General features: G+C 42.4%; 1 protein-coding gene across 2 annotated transcripts in view; it reads right to left on the bottom strand.

Moving 5' to 3' along the window:
- The window catches only part of slc38a4 (solute carrier family 38 member 4), a 32,051-nt gene extending 17,998 nt beyond the window's left edge, over positions 1 to 14,053 (bottom strand). Inside the window, exon 1 of one of the 2 annotated variants that reach the window (XM_031865860.1) lies at positions 13,870 to 14,053. The gene's annotated coding sequence lies outside the window, so the exon portion shown is untranslated. Of the gene's footprint in view, positions 1 to 2,786; positions 3,008 to 13,869 lie in introns of those variants that run through there. The other variant, XM_031865861.1, reaches the window with a different exon arrangement.
- Positions 14,054 to 14,300: the final 247 nt, after the last annotated feature.

A 14,300-nucleotide genomic window follows, 5' to 3' on the forward strand; every position in this document is an offset into this window, starting at 1 on the left:
CAAGTGCTACTCAACGACATGCAACCCAGGGAAAGCACAAACCATAGCAACAAGAACACAACCACAACAACAGAGGTGTCACGCGAGAAAAGTGTCGCTGCGAAATTCTCCTTTGTTTAGAAGTATTTACAGCAGCGATTGTGCGGCGTCGATCCCAGTGGAATGCCACTGGAACGAGCACAGTTTCAAGTTTTAGTGCAAATATCTGGCTCTTAAGCAGCTAAAGCGGGCGGCAGAGGAAGTCTGATTGTATAGGAGTCTATGAGAAAATGACCCTACTTCTCAAGCGATTTGTAACTTTAGTAAACATTGTAAACATGTGTTTATGGTCTCAATCTCTAGTTTCAAGTCTTATTCAAAACAACTTGTGTATTTAATAAATGATGGTCCCTTTTAGAGTAAAAACAGGCTTTAGGGCGTGGCTACCGTGACGACATTGTCCGGTCTGGGAGTTGTCCGTGCTTCTGTTTACAACCCTTTCACAGGGTGTTTTCAGTTCACGAAATCCTACAAATTTCTTATTCAGCATTTGGTTGTACTTAAAGCCAAGATGGCGACAGACAAAAACAAAGGTGCTGGTGGTGACCAAAATGCTAAACTGAGGCCTACGAAACTGTTGTCAACAAAACAATGGGTGACCTCCCGGTGACTACGTCCACTTATTTATTTTATACAGTTAATGGGCTAAATGTGTCTCTGTGTTCAACAGCTAATCGCTAACTTTGTCTGTCTGCTGCTTAAAAAGTAGTGGCCAGTCGGTTTTCTCAGCGAAAACAACTACAAAAACAACACTATAAAAGCGGTGAAAGTGAACCAAGACAGGACAGTTATTGAGCGGAAAGCCAAAGCAAAGAGCTGAAAGATACATAAAAAGTATCTCCAGTATTTTGCTATACTAATACATTGTTATTTTTGAACATGTAAGCAGAATGTTAATATTGTAGCTGGTCGTGGTGGGACAACTTTATATATCGGGTTGTTTAATCTTCATCTTTTACATATGAATATGATAAGCTTCGACATATTTTGTAAACCTATCATTGGTTTTGTAACTCAAAAGTTCAATATTCCCCTCAGAGATGTAGTGACGTGTTACTATAAAGTAGTATAAATGGCAAATACAAAAAGTACAAGTACCGCTAAACTGTGCACAAGAGGTTGTGTTCTTGTGTCTATGCTTTGGGTTTTCCCAGCAGTATCTTTCCATCACAATGTGTTTTCAGTCAACATGCAACCATGCATCCACAGAGAGCTTTCCATTGTACAACAAGGTGATCAGCTGCAAACAATGACGGAGGTGTTAGAACTCTCCACCTGGTGCAGCTAGACCCACAGAATTCAGCCGCTTTAAGCCGACAGAGATCAAGCGGCTACATTACCGTTAACAAACCACATCACACAGGCCAGTACACCTAATATCTCACTGTCGCTCTCTGCTGCGTGGCAAGAGAGATGCGGGTAATAGGTCTCACTTTCCATTGCCAGGAGGATTAACCTGTCCGACTTGGTAAGCGTCATGCGTTCCGGAGTTTAATGCCACCGTTGTTACAATCATAACATTACAAAAGCACACGTTTGGCAGCATGCCACCGAGGCCCCAACCCCACACGGTATGAGATCTGTGGAGCTGAAACTGACTGCAGTTCACACCTACAAGTAGTGTGTCAATTACATCTGGAGTGGGGCACATTTACATTGAATTGAATCCTCCCAAAACAGAGGGTGCACATTTGCCACACAGCTGTAAAATAAGACTGCTTTTGGCTATTTGCATTCTGGACACAAATCCACAAAAATGCTAATGAAACGGCTGGAGAGCAACGTGACAAATGAGACTGCAGAGAAGAGAGATGAATATGCCAATACTGTATCCAGAAGCACACGTGTCTGACCACCTCTGAAAGTGGCAGTGGTGGGATGTCTCCACACTTGTGTTTACAGCTGCCAACACTGGCCAACACACACACAACTACAATTCTGCAGCTATTTCACAATTGCAGAATATATTTCTTCAATTGCCTTGCAGTAGAATATTATGAATATTATGATCTGTATTAAAAAAACTATCTTTCAGTTGGTCAAACTGCTGTCACTGATTGTAAAGCAGAAGCAAACATGATAGTACACACACACGGCTGGTGACTTGTGAAATTAGAAAACAGGAAAACACAAGCAAATCAACCAAAACCACCAGTAACCGCACTCCGTTGTCAGCAGCTTCACCAAGTGATCTTTCAAAATAAAAGGACAGCAGAAAACAACTGAACGAGTCAACATGTTTAGAAAAGAAGATCATCCTGTAGTTTCTGTGTGATAGGACCAAACTGTCAGTGAAAACAGATAAAAACAACAACACTGTGCCTGTCCATTGTTTCAAGATAAAATAAACTTATTTCTTTAAGAAGAAATATTAGATCACTTCCTCCAACAAAGAGTTTTTCTAAACCTCATGTCTTCCCTCTGAAAACACTCCTGCTTTCTTACACATCCTCCACCCAAACAAACCCTTGCATCAGCGGCCACCTGAGAGAAAAAAATCCTTCCAGCGTTGCACACTGCAGTAACTGTGGTCTACTTCACTTGTAACAGTCTGAGCCAATGTGTGTTACTCAAACACACCCTGCTGCAGCTAGAGAAGTCAAGAAAAGGCTTTTGCTACAAAAATAACAGCTTGGAGAAGATTTATTTTCCTTAACAACAAGCGTATTGCTATTTCTGTAAGGTTGGTGACCTTATTTTCATGCACAGTATGAATCACATTTTTCAAGCAGAGCAGGCATACTCACTTAATAAAAAAATTCCGTAAAGAGGGTCCTGGATTGTTTCTTTTATTTTCTTTTTTAATCGATTTATTCTCGAGAGAGTTGATAGAAAAGTGAATGGGCGAGGAGCTACAGCTTTTTTGTATCTCAGGTGAGAAAGCAGGCTTTTAAAACGGAGGGGGGAGGGCCTGTGTTGACCAATGAGGACACCCAGTTCACCCAGGCCCCTCCTTCGTGCACCCTCATAACTCCCCCATACACACACAAACACACAACCGTGTGCTTCTATCTTTGTGAGGACACTTACTGACATAATGCATTCCCTAACCCCAACCTAAACCTAAATCTACCCTGAGCCTTGAATCCAAGTATGAACCCTTAAACTGGCCTTTAGAGGTGACTTCCAGGAAAGACTGGACAAAATGTCCTCACGTTCCAAAAATATCCTCAATCTGAGGGACTAAAACTTTAAGCGGTCCTCATGAAGATAGCTCTACAAGTACACACATACACACGTTTGTCTGCCTTAACCACAATGAGCATTTGCACTTATTGATAAGATAGACTGAACAAACAGACACAGTGGACCAACACTGTTAAATACCCACGGTTGTTTCAAGACGTGATCACATGACACGCCACATGACTACCCAGTTTTATACTGGGTAGTCCCAGAGTAGTGGAGTGACAAGGCCATGGTCACAGAGAGCTGCTGGCTGACCATAGATGAACTGGTGAAATGATCACACGATACACACACACACCCCCACACACACACACACCCCTACACCCCCCACCGCTTGAAACAACTGATTTTGACGTCACTGTACTGGCTCATCTGTTGCCTCCCCACAAAAAAAAAACTACACACAACTATTTGCACACGCAGCTGCGCAGACTGGGTAGGCTGTGCCACCCGCCGACCAATCAGGGGACAGCGTTGTGGATGTCGCCATGCCCAAGGTCATGTTCATGTCAGGGATGAGGTTTTATCTCTGTCCACTTTGTAATGCCCTTCAACAGGAGGAATTGCAGTTTGTTCTGCTTAGAAATTTAGAAACCTCTATATCGATTGAGTGAAAACGTTCATCGTCATCATCATGAATAAAAAGACAAAGTCCCTTATTAACTGGGTATAAAAGATGAAAACCCTAATCCATGTGGTTGAATTAAAAACATCCAAATCTTCAATTGTGCCTGTAAAAGTGAGACTTCCTGTCAACAGCAGCCACAAAACAAAGGAGAATAGTAACACTATTGTCTGACGGCGTCTCACCTCAATTTAAGACAATATTTGATATATGACTGTACTGTGAAACAGTGAAAAGACTAGCAAAGACTGTTTTTATTTATTTTGTTTCTGTCGAATTTAAATTAAGTGTGTTTCACGACGACCAGCGAGGTGTAATTACAAGAGCATATTCATTTTATGTTTTATAATAAAATGTCCAAATCCCTGCTGATTGTGTTCATTACATAATCACTTCAACGCGCGTCACATTGCATCGCACCGGGGGAGGGGCGAAAAGCGTGTCCACCCAGGTGTCATGTTTCCACCGCTGCTGATCAGAGCCGGAGCCGATAAATACCTGAGACTACTGCAGAGTTATATACGTCCCTGGAATGAATGAGGATTGTAGCCTTTTCCCACTAAAGACAAAAGCCAGATGTTAGTGGGTGTTAGTAGGTTTCTTGTCCAGTGGGAAAGGGGCTGAAGTAAGGCTGTAGCTGTAAAGCTCCAGAGTGTACTGAACTGAGAAAAGGTGTCTTTTCTTGTTCGTGAATTCAACTTTCCATTTGTAAGAGCTATTTAAGCTACAAAGTCCTAAACAAATAATCAAACCAACCAAAGAATAACTTGCTAGTAGAGAATGTTAAACAAGATAAACGAGGAGTCTGTTTAAGTTTCTGATTTTCAATTGACTTTAAACCCGCTCAAAAAAAAAAGAAATGCAGCTAGCAGTCTAGTAATGTGGGTATTGGTATATCAACAGAAAAAGTGAAGGCATAAGAAAGGTGACACTTTCTATATAAAGTTATCACTATAGAAAACAACACAGCTGAGTGAATGGCCGTGGAAGTCAAATTCCCAGAAAATAGTGAACTTGCCACTGCTCACCGCAGCTGCAGGGACATTCCTTAAATGGCATCACAGTTCTTCAAGTGTGTGTGGGGCTTCACACACACACACACACACACACACACACTCAGCCAATCACCTATGAATACAAAGCTGTCACTGACCCACGTTTGGTATGTTCCCACAACATACCAAACAGGGTCGGGGTTTGCTTGGGGGGGGGTTGGGTAGGTCACAATCTTCCGAGTAGAGCCAGCTATAGAAGTGACTGAGCTCAGTGTTTGAGGTCAAACATATTATGCAAACAATCATAGAGGGGAAAACTCTTGATCAAAGTCTTTTGTCGCTGTGTTGGAAATTTAGGAAAGTCCCGACGATACGTCACTATTATATTGTGTTTGGGATTGAGGCTTCAAACTTGTCTGTGATACAAAGTGGGGACATTTACCAGACAGGGACACTGAATTGCCTGTTTGGGTGCAAATTACTATATTTTGTGTGTATAACTTGCAAAATTGTATTTCCCTAGATAATACTATTTCATAGTCTACAATGTAAATATTAGTTCATGTTATTTTTGTGTAGCATCAAATGTAGAGCTGAAAACAAATTGTTTGACAGAATAATTGCCAGATTAATGAATATTAATAATATATGTTAGTTAGTTGTATATTTAAGACAGGAATATCTTATGCAAGAATGATCATCACTGAGTATTTTATGAGCTAGATTGGCTTTTGACTCTTTGAAATAAATAGGTTTAGTTTGGTTAAATTGGGACATGATGAATTGTCAACCTTAATGCAGCTGTGTCTTCCAGGTAAATATGTATGTTGTGTTTAACAGAACGCACCCTGAAAACGTCCCTTATTTACAGACCGATCTGAACAATCCGGTCCAACTTGGACGAGTTCGTAAGGTCTCGTCCTCTTTCAGTTTCTTTCAGATGCTTTCCAGCAAATGTTGATGAATTTATACCCAACCTACTTTGTCATCTTCCTGAAAGTGCCCACCCACTGCAGCTCACTTAATGTGATGTGATGTGTGAGTGTGATCATTTCTGTAGCAGGACCATAACAAGAAGTGTTGACGTCTGCTAGTCAACCTAAGGCCAACGGGGATGTTTCCGTCATGGATCCAGGGGTTATTAACCTCCACTTTTGGGACCAAAACATCTCTGACGTGACACCTTGGACTAGAAATTGTACCCTCTGCTTGTTTGAACGGATGAATTTGTCCCCCACACACACTTACATCCGAAAGCACATCAGCCTGTATCTTTATTGTGCAGCCGACCTCCCCGACGACTCTCTTAGTGATCATTATGAGCTGAAGCTAAATAAAGCTTATGGCCCATGTGACTGGCTGCAAATACAACACACAGTTTGCTGGTGAGTTATCGGCCAGATGACTCACCAAAATCTGCTCAAATATAAAATATAACACAAACTTACCTTGGAATATCTAAAAAGGTTAAGAAGTGGTGAAAGGTAAAAACGTGTGTTTATTCAAATATAATATTTAAATCCTAGTTTTATGGACAACGGTGGCCTCTTTAAGAATTTCACAGGTTTAATTAAGGCAACAGGTATTTTTGTCCCCTGCTTGTAGAATCTATCAGCACTGCAAATGTTTGCGATTAGGCGTAACATGCATCATATGACATTTAGTTATGATTATTTGTAGAAATGTGTCGAACGCTTGTTTTGTCCTCCAGTAAAGAGCAGCCTCGGGGTAAATACACATTAAGACGCGCTGAGTTCATTTAAAAAAAAAAACGACACCAACTGCTAAACTCATTTATAAAAGCAATTAAAAAAGAAAACTGACATTCAAAACAACACACAACTTAATTGCTGAATTGGCTCACGTTGGATGAGCACCACTAGCAAACTAAACTCAAACTAAAATATCCCCAATATCATGGTGCTGTCAATGGGATGAGTTGCTCAAAATCACACACGTTCTCTTTGATGTCCTGAACCTTAAATCAGGATGGATTAACAGCTGTTAGTTATGTGAAAGTGAAGCAATTTAGGAGGCTGCTGTGCTTAGTCCTGGGGGCAACAAATGGTGAAGCAGCAGACACACAACCACATCAAACTAGAAGTGAGAACCACACACATCTGTGTTGAACTACAAGATCTACAGTGCTTTCACTTGGGAGGAATTTGTCATCTGTGGCACGCAGAGACAACTCCCTCGTCTTTCTGTAGCCTTTTCACACGTTGGACACATGTGGACCATGCCATTGTTCACCATTAACATCTGGTTCCAAGAAATCAAGTGCTCATTTTTTTTTTAAATTCAGGTTTTAAGTAGGAAAACAATAACATATCTTGTAGATTTCCATTTGAAATCATTATGTTTTGTTTTACTCTACGTTTAACCTGGAAATCCTCCCATGCAGGAATTTATGAAATCTGATATATCAGGAGATGCCAATTGTCATAAAGTACTCCGAGAACTGTCTAGCCACTGGCTTCTGATCAGCGGCATATTTATGACTCTCCAACAAAACACTAAAAAGCCCGCACGAATTGGCACAAAGCTACGCCAAATTCAAAATATCAATCCATCCAACAGTTGCTGTGATATTTCAGTCTGGACTAAAGAGCTGCACCGCTAGCATGGCTAAAAACCCTCAAGTGTGCGACCATGTCCCAAAAAGCTGAGCCCATGTCAAGTGTTTTATCCTCTTCACACAATAGGAGCTAAGCGTTGTAGCACGTGCCTTTCTGCTGAGCTTTGACAGCTACAAGTTATGGATGTACGATACATGAGCAGAATACGACTGCAGTACTCCCTCGAGGAACCGCTGAGCATGTAGGACCACTTTTCTGTCTTCTTGACAACATCTTCACGGGAAGCTCGCACAAACGCAGTATTTGAAGAGGTGCGGTGGATGCCGGTCACTTCTATCTCAGGACCTGGGTATTTTATATCTGGCCTGGAACGAGAATGGACATGTAACTGTTCCAAGCATTAACGACTGTCATTCTTGTCATATCGACAACTAAGGGCCATAAATCCACAGGAGCTGCAGTGCAGGCTGGCTCACTGAAATCCAATAAAGTACAGCACAAACGCTAACAAAGTTTCTTATCACCGACTGATTCAACGAGGAAAACTTCAATTAATAGGTTTTTGTATGTTTAAAATCTGTTAAAAGCAGAAAAAAGAAACAAGAAATTCTTGAAAAGCGGGCGAAAAAAATCATGAGTGAAGAACGTTAGTGTTTGACTGAATCAGGGGTTTCTATGCAGAATTTCGTGAAACAAATCCCACTGCGATCTGAGCCAAAGACAAACCAAACTGTCAAAAACTCCTGACTTCAGCAAACAGCGGGCCATTGGTAAACACTATATTGGCCTTTTGTACACGAGCCTGGTGTCCTGACCTTGTTTGTCAACCCGTTCGTGCGGACTTGCGCTCCGTTCATCTTATCAGTCAGAATTGATCTGCCCGCTGACGGCATCCTGCTTTGTGACAATATTTTTTCACTACTTCAATACTTTTCAAGCTCAAGGTTTCGACCTCGACTTCAGGGGCTGAACAGACGATTCAAAAAAAAAAATGATTGTGCCTCCTGCCATTTCAAAATTGTGGTAGGCCCTGTTGTGAGGGCCGATTCGTGTGCAACCCTGAAGGAGGTGGACACTAAAATGTCCCTACGGTCATTTTGTCCGTTATTTAAAAAGCACCTGTTTAGATGACCTTAGTTTCTGTTTGACTGAAGGAACGTTCCGTCCGTGTTTTTCCAGCATGTGTCCACTAGCAAAACACCACTGTCAGTGTAATTCGAGAGCACACAGCCACTGCTTTTGTCTAAACATCTGAGTCACCTGCACTGAGACGTCACTGGCCACCGAGCACCTGGCACAGAGTTCTCATTCAGCGGGACGCCACAGTCACAGAATCGTTTGCATCATGATGAACGCTGGCCAACTTAAACAGAGCATGGCAAACACTCGGCACAGAACATTGCACATTTACAAGTTTATAAGTAAACTGCAGATGAGGTGATACCCAGAACTAATGTGACTGCTTATTTAAAGACAAGATAAGATAATCCTTAGTACCGCAGTGGGGACATTTACAGGATTACAGCAGTATATGCTATAGTGCAAACAAGAGACATAGTAAAAAAACAAGATCAAAACAAGTAAATAAGTAATAAATCAGTAAGGAATGTCAAGTAAGTAAAAAAGAAATCCACAATAACTAAAATATTATATATAAGACTGTCACCATGTCCTGTCCTCACCCTAGTTGTCGTTTCTATATCCAACATATTGTACTCGGTGTCTGCCTATAAAAAAAAAGACAAATATTGACATTTTGTGGGTTACAAAATTCAGAATTCGTCTCATCAATTCAACTGGCAGGACGCTTTCTACAATCTCTACTAGCAGGTCAAATTAAGTGTAGCAGAAGCTGAACGGCATGTTCTTTAACATTACGCAAGTATGAATACATCATTTAGGTCAACTGACCCTTCAACCTGGTTTTGTGGTTTTGGAGCAAGTCACGGTCAAACGTGTAAAAGTGATACTCGTTACCCTGAAAGGTTGAAAGAAAAACCTGTGGACCTAACATTAGCTGAGTATGTTAGTACATCGTTAGCATTTCCATGCTACGCTAGCCACTGAAGGTCTACTGAGTGTAAACACATGCTGCTTCAGCTTTTGAATGATTGTAACAGTGAATAGAGACCTACCCGGCTTTACAGGAACAGTGTTGTCCCTTCATTTATTTGTTTTATGTCTCGATCTCCAGGTGATGTGGTGGTTCACTTTAACCCTGTGATTTGTAGCTTTAGCTTCTATCTTTCATCTGTTTAACCTGTTTTCGCTGCTGAATCATTTTGACATCCTGGATATATCCTTCAAACGCATATTGTAGATCCTTCTGTGCTTTTCCATTTTCCCAAATATTAGATAATATTGCTTCAGGGTGTGCAGTTAGTGACAGTGTGGGCTCCATTGTAGCTCTGACAGCTTGACATGTTGCAAAGGGGCCGGGGGTTTAGCGAAGCCTCAATTTGGTCATTCAAAATACATAATAAGAAAACACTGTTCTCTGACAGATTTCATCCTCCCGTGTGTCCGTTTACAGGACAGTGTGGGGATCTTCACTGTGTCAAAAACTCATGTTCTGTTGCATCAGTTAACATGAACCTGGTGGACCATGCTCTGGTCATACAGAGGCCCCGTGGTGTTGGACGTTAGTGCTGACACGCCACCATGTTGAAAGAAAGTAATGACATCACCTCCCACTTCCTGATCCCTCCCCAGGATTGGGTACGACTTTATTGATTGCAATTCTACTCATCAGTGCCGATTCATGTTGGATCCCGCTTCAGATTCTTAGCAGAGAGCGGTCAGAGATGTTGAAAGCAAAGACAAGTGTGGAGAATTTCAGTATTAAACGCATTATTAGTAGGATTAAATAACACCCCTAGTGGTGAGTAGAAGTGTCACAATAATAAATATGTTAGTCACAATATGTTTCCATATGGAATGTATTATAGGTTTACAATATTCTTACTTATAGAGGATATTATATGTTACAGTATATTAACTCATTGAATGTATTAAATCATAGAAGTATAGTCACTGTAGGTATTAAAACACTAAGAATAGTTTTGAGGGTCAGATAGGGATTCTGAGTGAGGTGTCAGACATGCAGCAGCAAATGGAGGCGACCTCATCGATGGAGGATGGGACCAGTGGGACGGTCAAATGCCAAGCTGACCAGCAGGACAGAGAGGAGGAGTCCAAGATGTTTTGCGAGGAGCCAAGATGTTTTGCTAAGGGATCGATAATGGGAGGGGACAGAATTTAAATGAAGCCAATCACTAATCGCCACGGAGGGTCATTCACACGTTTTATGACAGTATCGGACACTTTCCGACTCTCAGGGGATACAAAAGACAATGTTTTAGGGAGTTTACCTCAGATCACTGCAGCTCTCATTTTCAGCTAACTGGCCGCGCCGGACTGTGAGGAGATGCGTGTATTTGGTCTCTGATCTCGAGAACATTACTATTGATAGTTAATTCAGTTTGTAAGTGAACTTTGTGTCGTACATTAAATATTGTTTTTAATTTGAACCGGATCTAGCTCATTCTTCTGATGCGCGTGCGCAGTAAGAAGCTCGCAGCAGAAGAGTACCTGCGGCCTGCAGGCTCCTTCATCCTTTGTTCTTAAAAACCTAACACAAGCCTGACCTCCAGCCAGTTTGGGCTGCCGGATTCTATGATTCTCTTTAGTTAAGATGTAGATAAAGTGTATAAATATGCACAAGTTGAATGTTGGCTGTTTGCAACAGGTTTTTACCTTTACTAGACACACAATATGATAGTTGTAAACTCAAGCAGCTGTGTGTGCGAACGCCCCTTCATGTTTATAAGATCTTCAGCAAGACACTGAACCCCCGTAGCTGACCTCTGACCCCCCTGACCACCATGTGGATTTTGAGAAAATAAGGGACTTTCCCTGCAAGGATCAACGGTTCACATTTTAAATACATTTAAAAAAAGCTTTGGTGCATGCCGTTGCTTTGTGAACGTTACAAGTGTGCTCAATGCACATTCCATTCCATTGACTTACGCAATCAAGCAGGTAAAAAATAGACAGCTCCACACCGTGTACCACCTTCTCAGATTTCAATTTTATGTGTGGAAAATGTTTTGGAAAACGGCCAAATGTTTCTGTCCTTCGTGGCACTGCCTCGCTGTGTCTTTGTGTGAGTGATAGCCACATCTTTTGATAACTGACATGGCATCTGGCTCCCCGGCTCAGCCAGCACCAGCGGCGCTTCAACCGGGGTCCGGCCTTGCAAGTGTCATTCAGGTCTCCCAAAACAGCCAATGAGGAGCGAGAATCACCCAAGCTCTGCACTGCTGCCAGGTGTTCAAACCTGTTCTGGCATTTCCCCTCACCTGCAGCTTTCCAGAGTCACTGAGGGGGTCTGTTTTAGAGTGTATACATTAAAGGGGCACACCACCATTTTTACACATGAAGTTTATTTGTTATAAGGACTTCCATTCATCCTGTGACTACAGCTGTATATTATCTACCGTGGCTTTGGAAGGACCTTTTTTAAGTTTGAGAAAATAACCCGAATGATGTCATAGTGATGTCACTGGGGTCACCTCAGCTTCGTCTCGAGACTTTTTGAGCTAATTTTTCTAAATCAGAAAGCCGGCGTTACAAATGTGAGCGTCAGAGTTTTAAAGATGTAGGTGTTTACCGGTCAGGGAGGGTCTAATAAAAGACACCATCCAGGTGCATTAAGGGAAATGTAGGATCCATACTACAGACTTAAAGTCAGTATTTCTCAGCTTTTGCTAATTGAATTTTGACGGTTCTCTTTTAAATTCGTCTCTTGCATGGCCCCCATTTTTGTGGAAGTGCAATACTAAATGGCCAGAGTGACCCTTTAAACTAGAGGGATTAATAATGTAATGTTACAGATTGCCATTTAAACTTGGATCAACTTAATTACACTTTATTTACTCCGTGCTCCATTTCGGTTGCAGTCGAGCAATGTGTCTATAATGGTTTCTTCTGCAAATGTGCGTGTGTGCATGCAGCCTTTTTACTACAGCGGCTCCTCAAAGCTTTAAGGTGGCAATAAAACACACTGGGGCATTATTACCACTGGAGGTATTTTTAAAAGCTATCTGACAAAGATGTAAGTGGAGCTTCATTAAAGAGAAGACATTTCCAGACCAGTTCTTCCTGTCGTGGAAGTACGGTGCAAATGGAGAACAGAGCGGTGAAAGTGGACCGTCACCGTGTGGCAACCGGGTATTTTTAGCAGTCAGAAGGGTAACGATAGAATCTGAACTCACATGCCTTCACTGAGACATTCTCCCCGGCTCAATCTAGTCTTTGTTTGTAGCCACGAGCAGCTGGGATTAAGGCGAGTTGCTTCAAAATGCTTATAGGAGGATGAACATAAAGTATCAAAGTGACAACAAAACAAATCCTCCTTAAGACATAAATGTCTGTCTTACCCAATTCTTCCTCCGAGTTATTACCAAGCAGCAGAAGAAATGACGCAAAAACGAATGAGATAAGTGATGACATAAAAGAAAGCCAAACGGTTCACGGGAGAGCATCAGCTTTGCTCACGAGTTTTTTTTTTTGGAGGTGAAATCAAGTTAAAACAATATTTCCAACCGGATACTGCAGCAGTTTGCGGTCATAACACATGTATTAGCCTTCAGTGAGCGCTGCAGGCCACACTCATCACGCTATACTGCCGTTACATAAAGCCACGACCTATATCATAGGCTACCGTTATTCATATCCCCCCCCCCTGTCCCATGTTGATCCCTTCGGGGTGGGGAAACTTCATATCTGTGAAATGTGTGATTTGCAAACATGCCGGGAGCACAAAGCAGCGGCAGAAGTGCTTCAAAGTGGCAACGATACCAGTCCGCCTTTGTGTGTTTTCTGTCAGAAACAAAAGGCGGACAGCAGCGCAGCAAGCGTGCACAACACAGCGGAGTTTCACCCCGCAAAATAAATGCACGATTCAACTGGTTGACCCAATCGGGGAAAGCGTGCTTTCGAGCGAAATCGGACACTAAATGGCCACCGCGCGACATCGCGCACAGTAAACGAAGACGCGTGTTTGGCGAGTAGCGCAGCTTTATAGAGACTTCAGGCAACACCCTGTAGGAAGCGCTCCACATGGCGCTGCTGTCTCTCTAAACATGCGCTAATTCAGCGGAGGTATCCGATACTAATAATAAGCAAAACATGAAAAAAGAGTATTTTAAACAAAAGCATTACGCACAAGAGTTCAGAAACAAATCTGGCATTTGTCTCGTTCTCTAATCCCGTCAGATCAATCATCAGAACTCAACCACCAGCCAGCGAGCCTGGTGTTGGTCACAATGAACCAGCAGATCTGCAGGGTTAGGATCTAAATAAATAAAAAGTAAAGGATTAGCTGTTTAAATGCTGGGGGGGGGGGGGGGAGGAGGAGGAGGAGGAGGAGGGGTCTTACCTAACGTCTTGGTGCGGCGGACAGCTGTAGCGGGCGGAGGAGAGGAGGCGGCGGACTAGTGGAGACAAGAGTTGGAGACCCTTCCCATTTAACAAGCGAAGAGACTGAGTGGAAATTTCCATCTGCCATGTGATGATGGCAACTCCTGGAGCGTCGTGTTACACCGCCAAACACTGACGGGGGTGGGGGGCTCCTTATTCCCTCATGTACCTCCCCTCCCTCCCCAAGTAGTACCCATTTGGCAATACACTTACAAGTCGGGGAAAACGTCTTATTGATTTCAAAATGACGACTTTTGAGTGGATTCATCTGGGTTAATCTCAAACACACTATATTTTGAGATATAATAATCGTCGCGCACATGCACAGAGGCGGGGGCCCCGGGGGGGGGGGGCTGTTTGTTTGCGTGACGTTTCAGATGAAAAAAAAGA

Source organism: Anarrhichthys ocellatus, unplaced genomic scaffold (assembly GCF_004355925.1).
Source record: "Anarrhichthys ocellatus isolate YVR2014 unplaced genomic scaffold, GSC_Weel_1.0 scaffold33, whole genome shotgun sequence".
NCBI lineage: Eukaryota > Metazoa > Chordata > Actinopteri > Perciformes > Anarhichadidae > Anarrhichthys > Anarrhichthys ocellatus.